Genomic DNA, 21,043 nt, shown 5'->3' with positions numbered 1-21,043 from the left:
CTTAGAAATACGCAGGCATCATGATGAGTTCAGTCAGCAACCCAGATTTGCTGATAGGCTGACAAGTATCTCCAAAACCTGGACAAAGTCATCTGGGATGTAGGTGTCCGCTGATGAGAGCTCGGGGTGAAGACTTGGCTTTGCTGCTCATGCAGCTTGGATCCCTTGCTGTGCAGAAGGTCCCCACTTGTCCCTCAACTTGTACATGTGGTGGATGTTCAAATGGCTACTTTAGTCCTTGAGGAGGTTAATTGCCAATGGCTGTCCCTGGAGACAGTCTCCTCAGCAGACTGACTCAGACCAAAAATCTGGTAACTCTAAATCACTTTTTGAACATCAATATTTTCCAATGACTCAAGGCAGAGCCCAGAGAGATTAACATGGCTCACTCTGAGAGTACTTGTCTTAGAAGCTGACCTTGAAAAAAAACCCCAAAATCAAGGGGATTTTTTCCTTAGAATCCTACCAAAAGGCATACTCCATGTGCATGAAAAAAATTGTTCTTTTCTAGCAGAGCAGAGGTTTGGCCCTGTAATACAGTGTAATACCTATTGGGAAGGATGGGCTGTCTTCTTAGCACTGGACAATGTCTTATTTCCAGTCCTCGTTCCCCCCTGAATACTTGCAGAGGTCTCAGGGGAACTAGTGGTTGTGTGAGACCGTGCTCAGTGACAGCAAAGGCATCACAACCAATGCCTCTGTGGCCATGCAGAGAGAAAAAAGGACTTGCAAACCTCTGCCTACAGTACATGGACCATGGAGAATACGACTGCTTAGAAATCAGAGCTTTCATTTCGATTTATCACCCAGTCATATGGGTATGGAAGGTATGCTCGTTCCTCCACATGGACATCCAAAAAGGTTAAATAAGTAAAGATAACTATAAAGAAACTACGTGCAAAAATAAAAACCAATCCCAACAACAACCAAAAGCACCTCGTAGTGTGGTCACACTCAGGGTGAGACTTTAATTGCAGAAGGATAAAGAGTCTGAAAAAAAAGCAGATCATGGCCCAAATGTGGCTGCGTCCAGCTTGCACGTGTGCTGTGAGGTCTGAGCCGGCTGATGCTGTGTTCATACCCTATGCACAGGCTGGAAGCGCTTTGTGACAGCACTGGCCTAATCTGGCCATTAAAACAAAACAAAAACCCCAGCAGGTGGATGCTCTGAGCAGATGGGGAGAGGGTTGCCGCACCAGCGCATCCATTAGCATAACACCCAACGGCTGCCGTGCGGCAGCTGCTGAGCTGGGGCTGCGGCACAGGAGTCCCCAGCAGGGATCTGGAAGACCCCAGCCCAGCGATCTCAAGGGGTTTGGTGCCTGGAGACCTGTAGCCTGCATCACCATGATGAGAGGCAACCTGCATCCCTGCAGCCAAAGGGATTTTTGCACACAACTGCCTCTTAGCTTGTGGGTTGCAGGAACATATAGTATCAAGGGGTGATGAAAGGCACCACAGGAGAGGAAGGCTGGAAATCGGTAGGAGAAGGGTTCCCATGCTGGGAGCACGATTGCTTTCAAGGCCGCTGTGTGTGTCTCATGGCAGTTATGGAGATTTTTTTGTGAAAGAGCAAGGTGAAAGTGGAATGGAGCTGAAGCTGTCTAATCCAGCTGTGGGTTTCCCTGCAAGAGAAGAGCATGCAGGTACCTTCTGCATGTACTTGCAGAACCATTGAGAGCTGCGGTAGTGGCTAAAAGGAAAAAGTTATTGTCACATTTAAATGATTCTGGCTGTTGTGATATTTCAGAGTTAGGCTGTTTGATTGCCTGTTGCTTTAATCAGCACAAATTCCAGAAAAGCAGCTACCAGTAGCAGCAGCAGTGAACAACACATTTAAACCAGTGAGGCAGACCTTCAGCTGGCATCACTCCACTGTCCCCCATCGATTTTGGATTTTTTTGCTGGGAGAGTTTGGCCCAATGTACACATTTCCTTTGCACATGGGAGCAGCACCATTCTTTGAGTTTACCACCTTGCTTATGGATGCAGGGCCCATATAGGGGCTCCATAGACCCATATGTAATGATGGAGACCTGAGCACAACCTGAGCTGCAAGTGCTGTGTTACATCTCCAGTTGGTTGGGTGGGTTGTCCTGCACCTCATGGAGTAGCACCTCAATTTATCTTTCCCCTCTGAGGAGGAGCAAACTCTATCAGGACTTGAAAAATCACTTAAGTTTGTTGCATAATAATTTCAGACACATCTCCAGTACTCCCCAGTGCTTTGAAATACCACTTCAGCATTCTTGCAGGAGTTTCAATACACATAGCACAGAGGGCAAGTAATGAAAACATGGAAGCAATTTAAGTAACAGCATGTGGGTACACAAAGGACTGGTAATGCCAGCAATGTAAAAAGGGGCTGTGAACTGGGGATATGGCATTTATTCAGTGGCCACTTAGGGAGGAAGAAGATATGCCTGTTCCTAAGCTTTCCACTGCTCTGCTAATTAGGCAATAGGGGCTAGCGCCTAATTTCTAAAGCTGTAGTCCAGGGAGCAGCAGTGATTAGGAGGGGGATCTGCACAGAGCCATGCCGCTCATATGCTGAGACCAGTCTTTTTTGCCTTCGATTCCAGCTGCTACACTATATTAAAAGATGTAAACATACATTAAATACTTTCGTCATGTTGCTTTTCTGTGTGAGCAATCACCCTGGGGATGTTATGTGATCATGAATGGGAGGGGAGGGAATCCAGAAGAGGATCTTGCTGGGTGCGGTTGCTGATGCCCGGGAGCAGGGAGGGAGGCAGAGGGTGAGAGCATCAGAGTTGGGAACCTCTGGTCTGCCAGCTTGAATGTTTGGCTGCAACCCAACATCTTTTTTTTTTTTTCTTTTTTAAAAAAAAAAAAAAAAAAAAAAGTTGTGACCATGCCAAGTTTCATATCGGCTTCCCCTTCTTGCAAATAAGAGTGAAGGTAGTTTCCTAACCGCTTTTCTGGGACTACTCAGAAGGTGGATCACAACTTGAGATGTCTGTGCAGCAACTGGAAAGTGCACAAATGCTCTGTGTGCGTTTGCTCTTATTTCAGCCCCTTGGCGCCTGGGATGGAGTGAGCTAAACCCTTGCCACTTCTAAACCCGCAGATGACTCCATTTCATTTAGTTTGATTGGAGAGGGAGGGAAGAAAAAATCCAGGAGCCCACAGGATGTCCTGCCAGCCCTGCAGCTGCTGCTTTCCCACCTGCATCAAGATTGCTCAAGTCCTGTGGCCTCAGCATCACTAAAGGTGTCTTTTCCTTTGGATAAGGAAATACGCTGTCAGTGTGGAAGGGCACTGAAAGCATGGCACTAAATGCAGTGAAACAATCCATCAGCATTCCCTGCTTGTCATGTAGCATTTAACAAGCCCCAGATGAGCAGTATTTCCCTGGTTTTGTTTTATTACCTTCGCCTCCGCCCCCTTCATTTGCTGTCCTGTCTATTTCCTTGTATCTGTAAACACCTCATTCCCCTCCCTTCTTTCTTTAAGCATAGCCTGACAAAGTTTCTTTGGAGCTTCCACCATACACATACTGTCCTGCTTTGGGGGACATAAACTCAATTTTTTGTAATTGTTATTGCACTGTGTTTTTTTGAGAGCTTATAATGAGTGAATGCATTCTATCACTGAGAGATAAGTGGCAGCAAGTCAACTGGAAGTAAAGCTTCCTTGTTTGCAGTCAGAGGAAACTCTATCCTTGGATTTTCTTACAACATTTTTTTTCCCTTTGAGTTCCTGTAGGTATTTGCTGTTTCTCTGCAGGAAGTGGTTCTAGCACTTTTCCCCTCGAAATTTAATTCATTGTGTTCCTTTCCTCTACCCCACACAGGCAGCTTTCTCCTGCAATTCACCTTTCCTTGAGGACTCATGGGCATGCGCTTCCCCTTGCACCCCTCCTTCTTCCAGATCATGGATGATTCCCCGCCTCTCCTTCCCCCTTCTTTGCATCCCTGACCGCACGTTGCGCTTTCCCTGCAGGTTCTCATGTGCATCCGCAGCTCTTGTCAGATTATCCTTGTGCTGGACTTCTCTCCCTGGTGATTTATGTGCATGGTCATCCAATTGCTCATAGTGCATGCTTATTCCTCTTTGCTAAGGGCATCCCCGTGTGAGATGTCTTCTGAGTCAGCTCTTCCTATTGCGATCCCAAACGTGGCTCAGGGAGTTGAAGTAAGCGCCTGCTCCCTGTGCTGCCTGTGTTTTAGCAAGGAGGAGGAGGCACTTGCACACTTGCGGTGATACCCGCATGAAGTGACAGACTTTGATTTTTTTTCTTTTTCCTTTTTTTTTCCCCCCAAAGGATGGAGTCCCTTCAGACTGGCCTGTATTGGTTTGGTGCCCATTCTTGCTTAACAAAGCCTTGAAGCTGCTCTAGGTGATGCTGGTGGCAGGTCCCTGAGGCTCACACCAGGAGTGTAGGCCTCAGCCCCTGCCCAGGTTGTGGGGTAGCAGCAGAGTCACAGAAATGCCAGCACGATGAGGAGTCTTCTAGTTGCGTGTAAAGTGAAACTGTTTTTTCAGCAGCTGGATGACCAACTCAGAGCTACTCTGACAGTCACAACACTGCTGGCATTTTTACAGTCGTTCTACACAAACGTATGGGTGCATAGCTACACAAATTTGGCTCTTTGCTATTCATCCCAGGTTTCTTTTTGTCTAGTTTTTCTTTCTACCATGTTGTTGAAGGTACAGATGAAACAGCTGCAGGTCAGTGTCCTCTCACCACAGCTACCTCAGGCTCCCCCTAAAATAAGAGCAGGAATGAATTTCTTGGGAAAAACTTCAGAGCTTAGGAGACCTGTTTCACTACAAGCTGAGAACCACCCAGGCCCATATTCATCTTAGTCCTTGGAAGAACCTGAGGTGCCCAGACTGGGAGCTGAGTCTTCTTGGGCCCCCAGCAGTCACCCTGAGGAGGCTGGTTCCTCTTGAAGGTTGTTCAGCCCTTCCTGTGGAGAGCAGGGAGGGCTGGATCCCAGCTCTTACCCTTCCTTCTCCTTCTCCTTCTCCTTCTCCTTCTCCTTCTCCTTCTCCTTCTCCTTCTCCTTCTCCTTCTTCTCCTCCTTCTCCTTCTCCTTCTCCAAAGCCTGCTGGACCACTGTCTGCCTTGCATTGTGTCATAGATATCTTGCGACAGGAATAAGGCAGAGTTTTTTTCTCCAGCTCAGTGCTTTATCTGAGCCAGCAGATCCCCATCCCTCAATGTCTGTCCGCTCCCAAAGAATTGTGACTTTTTTTCTTGCATGTAGTCAAGTGTTTATTAAAGGAGTAAATGACTGGCAGTGAAAGGATAGTCTGGGGAAATCTAAGTAGGCTTTTACTGCCTAACTTGTTGCACCGAATAAGGAAGACTTACTGTATTTGATCAGCTGCTATATGACCAGGGTTTGTGGAGGCCATCCGTGTCGAGGACAGGTTTTGTTTTGCAGCAGTCCCTCCCATGGCAGAGTTTCGATGGCTCTCTGTGACACTTCCTTGTTTGTTTGTGCTGCACCTCTCTTTTCAAACTGTGAAAAAATGTCCCCACTGCTGGTTTGGGGGTTGAGGACATGCTGCAGGGCTTTAGTGGGGAAGCAACTGGGATCAGTGCAGGGAAGATGGGGGTCTGGTTGGAGGACCCACAGTCCTCACCACTGGACCAGTGGAGGGGATGTATGCTGCTCCCAGCAGCCTTGTGAGGGCTCGACCAAGTCAGTGCATGTTGGTTGTTTCCATAGCACCGTGGCCTCCAGGTAAGCAGAGATGTGCTGGAGGTGTGATGCGTTGGCACATGCACCCAGAGACACAAACATCCATACTGGTTGTGTCTTCATTCACAGAGAGATTTTGAGATGCATGTCAGTCTTTCATGCACATGTTCATATTCTTCCAGCATCAACTTTTGCACGCAGTACTCCCTCTCCTCTTCTTCCAGGCATGCTTGACCACAGACACCTTCTGATTTACCTCCAGCTTTTTCATCTTCAGTCAATTTTTCACACACACACACACAGCTAGCCCCCTCAGGTCAGGTCTAATCCTTCACATGCTTCATTCCCATCCGGGCTTCTCGCTGCCTGTATTCCCCTGTGTAGTCAGTGGGACTACGTGATGGACTCATCTTGAGTTTCTTTGAATGGAAGGAGGGCTTCACCCGGTGCCCTCAACTTGTCTTCTTTTTTTTTTCTTTTTTTTCTTTTTTTTGGTTTTGTTTTGTTTTGTTTTGTTTTTTGGGGTTTTTTTTGTTTTTTTTTTTTTGTTTGAGCACTGAAACTTGTGAAAGTTGATTGCTGACCACTTTCCTCTTATGTGCCTTCTCTGGTGTCTGATGATGAGTTAACTTGCTGGCCAAGCCTTCTTTGGGAGCCCATCAGACATCTCTTTCTTCTAGCCAGGGAACAGTTTGCACAAAATGTTTTTGAATATCCTGTCTCAACGATTTCTTTTCTTTCATCAATTTTGATCAAAATTGGTCAAAATATTCAAAAAATATTGAGGAAAGAGTCATGCAGGCAGGCAAGGAGTTTGTGTGTGCATTCACATACACACAAATACAATGTGATCACGTTAGCCTTGTTTCCTTAGGAAACCAGTCTAAAAATATCCAGAGTAAACATGCATTGTTTTGTTTTTTAACCCTGAGACTTTTCCAACTCTTGAACCTTAAAATTATTCCATTTGATACATGACCCTCTAGGACAAGTCCAGTTAGCCTGTGTTTTTGTAAGAGCATTATTTTCCGTTTCTGCCATGACCTCTACCATGGAATAGACCAGTGGCACTTGGCTCCTTCATTTCAGGACATGAAGTGCTATTTCTACATCATGAGTATATTTGGACTCCCAGCTGCAGGCAGATGCTATTAGGAGAAGGATTCTCAAGCCATGGTGCATGCACCAGTAGCAGGACACTGCTCCCAGGTAGGATGGACAGCCTAGAAAAGATTCTGCTTCTCCAGGGTGGAATTAAGCAAAATACTGTCTTATTATTGTTTTGTTTTGTTTTGTTTTGTTTCGTTTTGTTTTTCCTGGAACTGTGGTCCAGCAGTGAAAAGGACAGCAGAAGGTCTAAGGTGTCTTACTGCAGAAATAAGGTTGTATATTTGAGATGCGACTTGGACTGTGGCCACTGTGGAAGATAGCATTGCTGAATGTGAGGACATGGTCATTCAAGAAGGACAGTCAACTGCAGCTGTATTTGCAGAACTAAGCATGCTTCTACCAGGCTTGTTTTAAGATGTGTCTCATGTTCGTATTGCACGTTGTTGTCTATTGTGGTGGGTCCTGTGTGAAGACATTGGGAGAGCCTGTCCTCCTGCAAGAAGATCACAAGCTCTGTAGAAATAAAAGGAGGAGAAATGAAACTATCTTGTCTCTTAGTACAGTATGTGAAACAGAGTAATGAGATTAAGTGACTCACACAAGGAACCCGTCGCTGGCCACTGTAACATTTGAGCCTTTTTTATTGCCTTGTGATTGCTTAAACATGATACAACTGAGTTTCCCAGGTGGTGGCCTGATCTTCAAGCACAGCCCTTCTGGAAGCCAGTCCTCTTCTACCTGTCGTTGAAACTGGTGAATTTTTTTCAAAATTATTAACTCTCTGTGTCTTCACTAGTAGCTTAAAAATAAAATTTATCTCAAAGAGGAGTTAGGGCTTGATGCAGAAAGGAAGGGGGTGGAGTTTTGAGGCCAGCAAGCAATCAATCGATCTAGATGCCCTTAATAGTCTCTTCTGGTCTGTAAACCCTAAAATGTGGTAAGAGTCAAAAGAGGAATATTTATTGGAGGACTCATTATCTTCTCATCAGTTTCTCATGGCTCTTTGTCTCACCTGGGTGGCAAGGTTTGTAGAGAGAGATGGTATCTTTTATTGACATCAGTGTTACAACAACTTGATCACTATAAAGCTGGGTGGTTCGTTGAGGAATTTCAGCACTTCAGAGTGTTTTAGCTTCATGGGAGCCGCTCTCCATCCACACGGCTGAAAGATGAGAATCAGCCTGGAGGGGATTTGCGGGTAATTTTGCCTTGCCCAACGTTCTCAGGAGGAATGCGGTGGCACAAGCAAATGAGCCAAAGGCCATGGCCCCTCTCTGCTTGCTGATGTCTCTGTCTGATGAGGAGGGGGCTAAGCAGTGGACACTCAGATGTATCACCACCGATCACGCTCTTGCTTCACCGTGAGGCGATGTTGCTAGTTCCCCAACTGGTGCTTCTGTGAAAGGGTGCTTTTGTAATATGCTTTACAAGGGCTTCCCAGGAAGATACGTAGAAAATAGTTTCCTCATACCTTCAAGGTACAGCCTACACTGTAATTTCTAAATGGACTTCTTTTTTTTTTTTTTCCAGTAGTCTCCCCCACACCCTAGTATATGCTAAAATATTGAGGTAGCCTGGGTAGCTTCGTCTAAGTTTTACCTGCTATATTTCTAGCTGGGTAATTTGTTGAAAGCTCACCCTTCAGTCTAAGAAAAATAGAACTGAGGCAGGTATTTTTCCGTTGGGGAGCAACGGCACTAACAAGGGCTTGATCAGCCCTCATTTCTGCCTCCTACCAAAGCCTTTTCAGCTGCAGGGACAGTTGCTACATCAGTATCCTGCCTAATGTGTATTAGTGGGGAGCTTGAAGGCACTTGCTTTGTTGCATCTGCCACTGGGAACTGATGGTACTGGACTGACAATATGTTTTACTTATTATACCCCATGTATGTGCAGGTTAGGGGGGGAGATAATTAATTTGTCTTGCCTGTTTTCTGACGCTGTGTTCACAAGCGCTCAGCTGAGTGCTCTTCCCAAAGACAGCCTCTCGCTTTCCATGGGATGCTTTTCTTCAATAATTTATGTAATCATTAGGATAAATTCCCTCCAGCCTTTTCTCTCCCTCGTCTTAATTCCATTGCATTACTTGTAATTATATTCCTCATTTGAACGAGGTGGGGGGGAAGCTTGTTTCCTTCTGTGACTACAGCACAGTCGTTGCAAGAGAAGCTGGGAGAAGCATGATGGGGAGGGATCGATCTGTCCTTAGGTCATTGACTCTGGGCGTGGGCAGGACCTGCTATTAGTCACTCAGTGACTGCAACTGCCAACATCCTTCATGGGAATTTGTGGACCACGGGGCAGCTCTGAGCGGGGTCAGCATGTCTTCTGCTACTTCTTGTGCTTTGGTTTTAGATGTGGTGCGTAACCAAGTCAAGTTTCATTCTTGGAGTCAGCTTGGGTGCTTGGGATGTGGAGCCCTTGGGTCTGCTTGGGCCACTCTTGAGAAAGGTAGGAATTTGGCTGTTGATGTCACCTAGAGGGAAGAGGAGGTTTTAAACAAAACAGAGGGCCTCTTGTGATGGACAGCCAGGTCCTTAACCTGAAGCATTTGAGTGCAATAGAAGGACTGACAGTGACTTACCCTTCGCTTTCGGCATCTGCAGGGCTTCATATTATTGACATGTATGTAAGAATTTGGTAAAGTAGGACACTTGGTTATTGTTGTCTAAATAAGCCTTTTACTACTGCATTATGAATTTAGCCACTGGTCTTCACTTCTATTTGCTAAGATGCTGGTGTGTGAGATTGTCCTGGAATGGTAGGATGGAAATGTAGAGAAACCCTGTCATTTTTCAGTCTATCTGGCATGACCTAAGCTAATAAAGCACAAGCCTGTGTGATACAGCAGCTGCATGCTGGAGTTATAAGCCGACTCAGTCTATTTTGGCCACATGGTTTAATAGGGCTGTGTGAAATCCTTGGGTCAGAGGCCAGCCACCATGCCCATCTTTGTCACATCTCGGTGATGTGTATCCTGGCAGGTTTTTCTTTTTGTTCCCTCCCCGACATGGAAAGAACCATCTGCCGAGTTGGCTTTCAGAAGAATTTTGAAAAATACCAATTTCCCTTTGTTGTGAGAAGGGGGGTGTGGGCCAGATTGGGACAGAAGGGGGAAGGAGACCCTGACCTAAAACCAAGCCAGTATTTGCATGGGTTTTAGAATAGCTCGTATTGTGTTTCCTACTCCCCAAGGAAGGGTTGTCCTCTTTCTTCTTTTCTCTTTGATTCAATTCCCTGCCAGCCTGTGAGCAAGTCAGAAGCTGCAGCTGCTGCTGTCAGCTGGGGAGGGAGTCCCCTTGTTTAAAACCCATGTGTTAATCCCTGGTTAGAAAAGTCAAAATGCCTTATGCTCCCTTTAGAGCCCCCTTTGCTTCTGCTTGCCTGCAGCTTCACTGCCTGACCACTGTCTTTGCCCCTTGTGTGAAAACAGACAGAGGTTGACCCCAAACAACCTGGACAAGGAGCACAGGTGGGATGAAGAACTGTAAATAAATAAACCCAAAGAATGGACAAAGCGACCTAATCTAGTTTTTGAGAGAGGGAAAGGAGTCGGAAAGGACATCAAGTGTGTTGTGAGGTCTGGAGAAAAATTATGGGGGGCTTTGCAAGCAAGGGAAGATGTTTTTGTCATGGCTGCTGGACACAGATGGGTAGAAATGTTTGCTCATAGGGTCTGTGCTTTGTTCCTGAGGAAAAGCCGGCAGCCCAGTGGGAGAGGAGTTTAAACAGTGAGGTAAGGAGAAAGGAGGGTTTGGCTCTGCCAGATGGAGACGGTCATGCAAGCAGTGTTGGTGAGGGTCTGATGGATAAATCTGAGGCCTAAAGGACTCAGAAAGTTTATAAGCAGGTGTGATGCCGCAGCATTGAAAAGTGAATGTAAAGAGTGGTTGAAAGGGAAGAAAAGGAAAGATTTTTTTATTTTGACTATTTTTTTTTTCTCAAAAATACCCTCCTGTCTTCCCTGGTGGAACAAGAAAATGAATCACCACAGACATACAGAGGAAGGAGTTAGATGATGGACAGTACGGACAGAAAATTGCAGGCAGTGTCCTATAACTACTGTGTCTGAACACTCCCAAAGAGCATAGGTTTTCAGCACTTTCCTCAAGACCTCCTCAGTTTGCAAGTGGAAAACCGAGGCAGACAGAGATGTCTCAGCCAGGCTCACCAGAGAAGACATCCTACCTTCTGCTGCTCCACCGCAGCAAGGATCTCTGGCTCCCACCACCACCCAGATCTCCCCAACCAGGGTCCCTGGGGTCCTCCCTGCCACAGACGAGGTGGTGGTGGCAGACGAGCAGTGCCTGTCCACCATGGCATCCCGTGGCATGGGGTGGGCTGGCAGGTGGCCCAAAACTCCTTCCCAGCAGATGACCCACTACCTCCGCTCCCCATTTTGGGCAGCGGGAAGGAGCCGTCAGCTGCTGTCTGTCCCCCACCCTGCTTCAGTCCCTTCCCTGCCGTGGCCCCTTGTTAATAAAGAGGCATAATTGGGAGCCCTCCCTCTGTCCTGTCTGGTGTGAGGCCATTTGTGTGCCGGAGGAGGAGGGGCAGATCCAGCACTGGTGGGGGGGGTTGGCAGCGGGAGAGAGGGAGGGAAAATGCTTTTGTTTGTTCAAGTAATTTAGGCCTCAGATGTTTCAAAAAAAAAAAAAAAAGGCAAGAAAAAGCATGATCAGCACTGATAAAGGTGTGCTGCCGGCGCTTAAAAGTATCTCAGTAGCAGAGGGAATAAAGCTCAACAAAGAAGTGTGGATTTAAGCATTTGGGTTTTGTTTCTGGGGTTTGTGAGGAGAGATGTGAATCATTTAAAAAAAAAAAAAAAGTAAAACATGTTTCTGACCTTCACAGAGATCTCCACATCCCAGCACATTCTTTAGTTGTGAAGGACTAAAAGCAGAGTGCGGACTGAATTCTGTATTGATTCCCGGGTGTTGCTGCTGGGTGTTTGCTTTGTGTCTGCTCTGCTTAGCAGGGCTGAGCTGAAGCACCGGAGAGTTGCTGGTTTTTGCAGCTGAAGAATTTTGCTTTCTGCTTTATACGCACTAGCACGCTGCCTTTGGAGTTGAGACTTTCTACTTCATGTGCACTAACACATTGCTTTTGGTGTCTAGATCACAGCTCTCCTATGTGTCCCTGTTCCCCATCATTCCCTTTAGACACCTCACTGGTTTTGGTTTGGTTTTGTTTTGTTTTGTTTTTTTAATGGGAATGGAAAATCAAAGAAAAAAAAAGTAACAAGCATTTTTCTGTTCCTTTTTATTCAGTAAAACTCATTTTTAAACCTCATTTAGAGGCCTAAACTAAGTAGAAAGTGTCTGCTCTGTGATGAGCTTTGCTGTTGAAACTCATGTGGTACATCTGTCTGAAAGTTGTGGAAAAATGCACATGGAATAGGCAGAATTTATTTTTTTTAAGGTAGAGAATAAGGTAATGGTGTGAAAGAATGAATTAGTTATGGCAAATCTTATTAGTGTCCATTGTAAGCAGAGAAGCAGAGACATATGGGAGCACTTGCAAAATTATTCCTTGTTTATTCAGCTTTGTAACCGAAGCAAATTTTTTTTCATAGTGTCATTTATTTGGCAACAGGAGGGGTGTGGAAGGTGTATGTATATGTAGCAAAGAGAGGGGAAGGGGGAACGCAGTATTGGTATTCCATTAAAACTGATGCTTGGTGCTTTGTTTGTCAGGTTTTGGCAAGGCTTTTTTGCTTTGAAAGCCATTCAGAGAGGATCGGAGCAGATGGCAGGGAGATCCTGTTTGTGTTATTTTTGGACATTCCCATTGAAAGTCTCAGATTGTTGTCCTTTTACCCCCTTACCCCACTCGTGTATGTTTTTCTTTCTTCCTTCCTTTCCCCTCTCCTTCTTGAGAACTTTTTTTTTTTTTTAAAAAAAGGCATAAATTATTAATAATACAACATCACCTAAAAGCCGTTTGTATTTCTGGCGAACCAGTCTGTGGATGTTTTATTTCTGTCTGCCTGGATTTGCAAAAAGTTGCAGAGAGGACTGTCTCCTCTGGAAGAGTTACAAGCAGTGTTAACAGGGCGAGTTGGGTAAGGATGGGAAGTCAAATTGCCATTTTGGTCAGTTCATCTCAATGGCAGCACATTTCCCTGGCAGATCAGCAGCTGTATTAAGCCCAGGCAGCAGGTTTAGATTGAGAGTTTCTGATAAAACAACTCCAGTGACTTGCATGACCTCCGTCTTTTTTAAGTTCTTGTGTTGGAGAGGGCCAGCTATAGATAGACTGGAAAACTTAACTGTGCCCTGGCTCTTCATGATGGTCTTTCCACGTCACTCATGAGATTCATTGGCCTTAGGCAGCCTGGAAAGCTTTTGTTCTGCCATCATCTGCACCTAGATTGTACCAGGAAGAGAGAACTTCATTGCCTCGAATTCCTGGTATAAGCAGTTTTCCCAAGCAGTAATTCAGCTTCGTATACACCACTGGAAATGTCTGCAGTGCTTTTAATGTTGAAGTCGTCATGGAAACCCTTCACAACCTTTGTGCAGGCAGTCCAGCAGAGGTGAGCCCAGTTCAATCAGTTAAAGCACTTGGTTAGCCCAGGTCTATCAGTGAGCACATGCACACACAAAGAAGATGGGAGGTCTTGACTGGAGTTGGTATCCAAAAATTCAGGTGATTCAACCAAAGCTCATCCACATGATTAAATCCCTTAAGCTAACCTGGAAATCTTGAGGAAACAAGATTTCTCATTTCTGTCAGTGGTTCTTTTCAGCTAGAAGCAGACAAATCCTCAAATCTTTACGTCAGCTGATGTTACAGGTGCTTTTGCACAGGACAATGGCCTGCAAGGACATTAAGCTTTAGCCCAGAAAAGTTAGCAAATGAGCTTTACAGGCTTTAGTTTAAGTACCCGAAATCTTTAAGACCGTTTGGTGAAGGGTTTTTTTGAGTTTGAGGTGATGACTCATGTTGGTTTTTAGATTGCTTGAACCTGTATACCCACATCCTCAATTTTTTTTTTCTTTTTTTTACCTCGTGCACTGAGGGAACCCACTTCAGAAACTCTCAATTCATTCTTAATTAAATGAAAGCTCGGAAGTTTTTCACTTGCATTGGAGCACCTGAGTTTCGATGCTGTAGCAGCAAGAAAGGTCTGCTTAAATGGTAGCAAGTGACCCAGTGATGTCACTTGAAGTGCATTTTGCTGGCAAGAATAATATACAGGAGGGGAAAAAAAAAAAAGGAAAAAGATAAAAAACCAAAACCAAACCTTCCTCTTGCTGTTACCTCTTGCTAGACAATGAACATCCTTTTGGCAGGATTTTTGCTCTGCAGTGCTGACTTTACGCCTGGCTTATTAAAGTTTGGCAGCTTGTTCTTGTTACCTAGTGGACGAGCCTTCTGTTCAGAAGACCTTTCCCTGTTCCTGGGGCAGCACGGCTGCTCTGCCTGGGGAGGGTTTCCCTTCAAGAACTTCCAGCCATAAGGGCTTTCCTGATCTGGTACGTTGAGAAAGGAGCCAAGCAACAGTCTCAGCCTAGACAAAAGATAAACTCGACCTACTATTTATGTAGTTACTTAAACATGATTTAACTTAAATAATGCACACTGTGACTTGGCCGGGGAGAGGGGGAAGGGGAGGAGAGGGACTTGTTTCTAATGAGCCAGGAGACAGCACAATTAATTACATATGAAGGACAGATAACAGACAGCAAACTGTCTACAGCAGAGAGAAACAAAATACCGATGTGAACAATTAAAGCGTCCACGTGATGGAAGGGTCAGCGATTTCTCATACAACAGGCGGCTGGGCACGGCCCCAAGAGAGCCAGGATGGATGCTCGGCTGAGTGGCCAGCCAGGGGGAGGCCAGGCAGGCGTGGACTTTTGGGGTCCCCTGCCATCAAAGTCGAGCAGGCGCTTCTGATGTTGACAGGCTGCGCTCTGGGCATTATTTTCATCACATGCACTTTTGACAGTGGAACCGTTAGCTACTAATCTTGGTGACATGTGAGATGGGGAGGAGAGTGGTTGAGGTGGGAGAAGAAGAGCAAAGGCTCTGCAGGCAATTAGGTACCTGCTTCAGGATGCTGCTGGCCACACAGAAAAGAGCCAGGATGATGGAAACCTTCTTTTCCTCTTTTTTTAATTATTTATTTTTTAAAAAATGTGTTGATTTTCCAGATGTGGGAGCACAAATTCCAGCTCCTGGTATATCAAATTCTTTGAGGAGTATGGTCGGAGACCCTCTCTGCTCCCCCACAAAAATTGCAGTACTGGAGTCTGGCATAAGTTATCCCCCCTACCCCTTTCATCCTCCCTGCGAACCCAGCCCTCAGTCAGCCCTTGGCTGTAAAGATTTGAAGGTAAAGGCTGATGGATTAGCTAAGGGAAGGGCCAAAGGTTAAATGAGCGGGGCTAGCAGCATGCAAAGGGCTACGATTGAAATATTTGCTGAATGCTGACAGGCAGCAGAATAGAGGCAGACAAGTGGCAAATTCTTGTTTTCTTCTCTAATTGAGAAAATATTTTGAGTGGTATTCAGGCAGGCTGCAAATCGAGACTCTGGGAAAGTCAGCCAGCTGGGCAGGGGAAGGAGGGGAAGACTTCGGTGGAAACACCGTTCCCACTAAACCTGTTTCCAAAATCTTTGCACTGACGCTTGTGGAAATCCCCAGAGCCTGCTGCTCACATTTTACTTGGTCATTTTTCCCATACAAATGCGGCACCAAAATACTCCCTCTCTGAACTCAAAATGTCTTGCAAGCAGAGTTTGACCCATTCCTGATGTTTCTGAGGCCACAGAAGTCTTGCTTTGCAAATCTGCCTTCTTGCATGGAGATGATATAATGAAAAATCTGGGGGTTGTGGAGGACCCAGATATCATCTGCTGGTCAGGAGGTGGATGATCTGTTTCAGCACATGATGTGGATGAGATTTGGTGGTTTATTGGTAAAACAGTACAACTGCTCTACCCTCGAGTATGTGCACTTGTAGCGTGGATAATACTCAGCTGCATCTGAAACCCGGCTGATACGTGATGCCCACGTGGCCAGGCAGGGCTGTTACAGTCATGGTGAAAGCGAAGGGTGAGAAATTGTTTGTGTCTGGTTCATCACATGTCAGCTGCACCAACTCCTGCCTTTGTCCAGCCCTCCAGCATCCCTTTCTTGCTCTTGGGTGTTGGTGTGGGACCCTGTGACACTTGGGAGAAGGAAATTCCAGCCTGATGTGAGCAAAAGCAGTTAGCTTGCTGTTCGCACCCTGATGTCTTCCTCCAAGGACTGATTTAAACCTGCACATCGCCTCTGCCCTAAGTCTTCTGCCTCTCCCTTCCCCAAACCCTCCATTTAAAGCTGATAATGTACTGAATAGGTTTCAATTAACGTAACTTCCTTCTTACTTAGAAATCTGTGATTAGTTAAGGAGAGGTAAGATGTAAAAAGAAGCAGTTCCTTAAGCCAAAAAGCAGCACAAGCGAGGGTCAGTGGAGTTTACATTCGCTTCTACATGTTCGTTTCATAAAACTCAGAGACTGACTTATAAAATGTTTTCTAGTGAATGTCATAGCTGCAGTGGAGGAAGGTTTTGACAGGGATATATCCTACTCATGTCTAGCAAGTTGTGTTGGGCCCTCAAAATCTTATGGGCTCCTTAGTGATACCTAAGAGGCAGTCAAGAGGTTTCTTCTTTTTTTTTGTCAATATGAGCTTGCTTAAAACGTCAGTGTTTGTCAACAAGTCCAAAATGTTGTTGCTAAGCAAAGGCAAAGAGACTTTGCCTTGCTTTGTGGATCAACTTCAAGTGGGACATGCTGAGGTCTGCCAAGATTCCCTTTTGTTGGCCTTGCCTTACAGTGGTCCCTGGAAAGTGAGTGACCGAGTCAGGGTGATACCCCTGCTCCAAGAGCAAGACAGGGGACCACTCTTTCCTATGTGCATGGCCACAAAGCAGCTGGTGTTTCGGGTTTCTTGGTCCTGCAGGTTTATACTTTGCGATGGAGGTAGGTAGCACATTCACTGCCTTACAGTTGGAAAACTGAGGCACTAACATGCCTCCTCTTTGCGTAATGCTCTGTGTCAGCACGAACTGAAAGTGAAGCCCCCAGCTCATTCAGTCACCAGACCATCCTCCTGCCTTTAAATCATGGGTCTGTCTTGACCTTCCCGTACCCCACTCAGTCACTGCCTGGGTTGCACAAGTGAGAACAAAGTGACACTTGTTTGCCTCGTCCAAAGAGCTCACTCAAGCAGGTGATTGTCTTGCCTCCTTTTTCAGTCCCAAAACAAAGTGTTGAAAGTGTTGTCCTGGGATGTAAAACATCCCGTATATTCCCCCGGGACTGGATTTTTTTGCTTTCCGAGTGCAAGTGGCACTGAAAGGAAAAGAGGTCAAAATTGCAGGGTATGGGGAATAATTCCCAGGTGCTGAAATTAGGAGAGTTGTGAGCACTCATCCTGTACAGCCCTCACAGGGCAGGGAGCAAAGGGGCTTTAGCAGATCTGGCTGCAATTGCTAAAGAGCTGATCCTTTGTTTGCAACCCTGCCAGAAAAAAAAAAAAATGGGCAAGAGGTTGAGAAATCAATCAAAATCAGTTAAAAAACTCCTCATTGTTTATGTGGCCTGGGGATGTCGAGGGGCCAGATCTGAGACCGACACAAAACCCTGTCTTGCAGCAAAGACCATGGTTCTTAGCCGTGAACCTCTATTCACCTCCAAAAGGGAAGTTTCTTCCTCCTGAGTTCAGCAAGAGAGGTTTGGTTTTATTTAATCATGCATAGTTTCAGCACATGTGCTACATGACGTTTGCATGAAGGTTTGGGGCTTACACTCCAAAGGGATTTGGACCTCTGAACCCAGGGGCATCCAGTATGCAAGCTAAGGAATTGGAAACGTGGATTTTATGCTTAAAGCGAAAATACCAAGCCATTAAACTTTCTCTGCTTTGATCTCCCTGTCTCCAAATAAGGGATGTGACAGCACACGCGACCCTCTATGATAAAGGAAGTGGCTCCTAAGGTCTGCAAAACATTTTGAAACCTGAAGTGATGTCTAAGCACCGTTTCATTTTATTTAGCCTGCCATGATTTTTTGGTCTCTCAGTCAAAACGAGAAAAAACACACAAAGATCTTGAGTCAGCGATGCTTTTGGTTTTTGTTTGAGTTTGAAGCCCCAGAAATGACAGCGGGGGAAGTGAGACAGGAACTATAAACTGAAACTAAAAAGGAGAGTTGAAGAAGAACAAGCGAACTGGAAATTCTGAGCTTTGCCGGAGTGTCTTCAGCTGTAAACATCTGAAGGCTGAGCTCACCTCAGAGTGGGAAATTGTACTTTTTCACATAGCAAAAAGAGAAGAGCTTCCCTCAAGAGACTGATGAGTTTGGTCACCTCAAAAGTTTTAGTCTCTAAAATAATAACCATAACATCAGTAGAGACTTTTTAAAAAAATTTTTTCTATTTTTTTTGTGAGGAGAGTCAGACCACTTTGGGTATCAGTTTTCAGGGGAAACTGAGGCTCACAGCTGTAACCTGAATTGCCACAGGTTATTCATACATGACATTTCTGTTCCAAAAAATTTAAATTTCACAATTTGCAGGCTAGTACTTTATCCTTCAGGCAATAATATTTCGCCAGGGTCATCTACTCAGTTGGTCAGGATTTTATATGGTGAAGAACCACCTTCTGACCAGTTCAGAAATTTGCCCCATTCACGAAGCAAATGTATTTATTTTTTTCCTCCCCTCATGTGGTTTCTGGTTCTCAGCAGCTCATTTCTCTGGAAGAGGTTAAAAGGGCCTCCTGCCAGCCCTGTGACACAGAGTTTCAGCGAAGAAGTGACCAAGAACAAGTCTGGGTAAATGTCTTTTTTGGGTGTTTGTAATCTGACTCAGCAGCCCAGACCTTGATTTTTATCTTCTCAAATGAGTGGGTGGGAGGGATGGGTGATAACAATTCAAAGCAATGCAGTTCCTAGCATCTGAGGCTGAAAGGAAGGATGGTATTTTACAGTAAGGGCCATCAACATTTTGATATTACCAAGGCAGTTTCTCGCCCCGTTGTTGTAACCTTTTGTGACCAGGATAGTGGCTCAGTTCATGCCCATTTTCCACGGGACACTTTTTTTGTTTGGAATATTTCAGGAATTATAGAAATACTTCATCCTTCCCCTTTTGGCTTGTTACATGTCAGGATAATATGATGAGTGAGCTGAGGTGAAAGCAAACATCAAATATTAAAAAGATGATGAAGTAACATGGGTGGAAGTTGAAGGAAAGGAGAAGTTTGGTAGAGTTTGATAAGTTAGGTTGGACAGGTCTCACTCAGACTTTGAACAACAAAAATGTTGTCCTTACCTTCCCCAAAAATGTAATTCTTTTGCCAAAGAATGAAAATACACAGAAGTTGGAGTGTTCTGCAGCCTTCAGACATCCACAGAGAAACCTACATTGCCTTTGGGGAATTTAAAGGAAAACAAACATACTTTTTTGGTGACATTTGGCAATATAGGAGAGATAATTGAGGTGTTTTGATTTGTTTTGTTTTTTAAACTCCAGGCAGACCAGGGAGGAGGCTGGCTCCAGCGGGCAAGAGCCATGGCCACCACTGTGCTGCCCCAGCCCTGCTGCTCTGCCTGGGCTGCCCCCGGACTCTGATGGGAATTAAGAGGCTTTTGGTGGCCCTTTGTCTCCTTTGCCACAAATTAGGCTGCCTGACCAGCTGCTGGCTATCTCCTCGTGCTCACCACTGACTTGCCTGTTACCATGCTGATACTTGTAATTTAAATTCCAGCTCTTGATGCAGTATGAAGACAGAGGCTTAGGTCCAGTCTTAAATAGTGGATTTGCAGCCCACTGTGACTCAAAGCCTTGGGGTTTTTTTGAATTTGTAACTCAGATGCTGAGACAGCTGATACAGAGAGCTGGAGAAGGGAAATGGCCTTAAAGCACCAGTAAGGGTGAGAAACTAATGAGAACCACCAGCTAAGACAAGCATTGAGACCTTGCACCAACACCCATCCGCTTCATGACTGGGAGATGTGGGCCTCTCAGGATGGAGAGGCTCAGGTCTTCAGGCTGCTCTCACATCTCTGGGTCTTCATATTAATGATGTGGTTGGGCTTCCTTGGTCAACAAGTGGTCACATGCTGCAGCGATAGTCCCTGAGTGTGTTCCCCCTCTTGCTGGCATGGTTAGTCATTATAGGGCACCAAAGCAGCTCCTATTTAAGGGTAATAGAAGTCCTTTGGCCTTTTTGATGCCAAGATGGGCAAACAAAAGCCCTTGAGTTTCACTACTAGTGGTCTTGTGTAGAATTATCTGGATCTTGATAGATCAAGTATGCCTAGAGTAGTCCAGTGTTTGGATGGGAGGGTTTTTGAAGGCCTTAGCTTCTGTTGGCACAAATAAGAAATCATGGTTGAACACCTCGAGTATACTAGATTAGAGATGATCCTCCTATTGGTTTGAAAAACTTCTCTAAGGAGCACTGGAGAAGTCCTATAATGAACAGATTTCTTAGCCATAAACATGAGAAGAGAGAAAGAATTGTGGAACAGTAAAGAGCCTTTCCAAATAAAAAAACTCAGAGAGGGAAAGCAAGACAAGGACCCCAAACTTTCTCAGCGTCACACTGATAGTGCAGTCATGGGAGGACAGCACCTTCTCTTAGTCCAACATGCAGAAGCAAATTAATTTGGGACCTCATGACAGAGACTGGAAACATGAAATGATGTGTTTCTGGGGTGGGCAAATGCTTAAAATGTCCAGTCAGAGATGGAGAAGATGGCTCCTTGACCTGCTGCAGATGCTATCCTGAGAGCAGGCACATTGGGGGATCTCCTGTGGCTTTCAGTGCCAACCTCATTCTCTTCAGAGGATGAACTGTTTGGTTTTGTGGGAAGCTGAGACCCTAAGGGAATGTGCGGTGTTTGGGGGTCAGCTTGAATGCCATTAGTTCAGTGGTGGTTGCTTCAGATCCCATATCTTAAAACAAAATCATGCAAAGAAACAACACCCCTCCACCTCTTCCCAGTTTTCCATGCTGCACCCCCTTCCCATTGACTTCATTGCAGTTCATTGTTATCCTTAACTAGGGAATTCTGATTTAATGGTGTGTTGGACAGATTGTGCTTGACACCATTTCCCTTTCCTTTGTCCCATTTCCACAGAATAATGTAAGATGATCTTTAGCAAGTTCCCTTTTGTTTAGAATAAAATCCAAATGGGGGATTAGATTGATTGCTGGCTCTGTGTTATTTTCTGTTCACTGGAACAT

The 21,043-nt window shown here is 45.3% G+C and overlaps 1 protein-coding gene across 2 annotated transcripts in view; it reads left to right on the top strand.

The window, feature by feature from the left end:
- Positions 1-21,043, top strand: part of SETBP1 (SET binding protein 1) — a 264,875-nt gene that overhangs the window by 18,413 nt on the left and 225,419 nt on the right. The gene's annotated exons all lie outside the window — the stretch shown is intronic.

Source organism: Caloenas nicobarica, chromosome Z, assembly GCF_036013445.1.
Source record: "Caloenas nicobarica isolate bCalNic1 chromosome Z, bCalNic1.hap1, whole genome shotgun sequence".
NCBI lineage: Eukaryota > Metazoa > Chordata > Aves > Columbiformes > Columbidae > Caloenas > Caloenas nicobarica.
The sequence above is the reverse complement of the archived record's forward strand: the minus strand, read 5'-3'. Positions and strand labels throughout refer to the sequence as shown.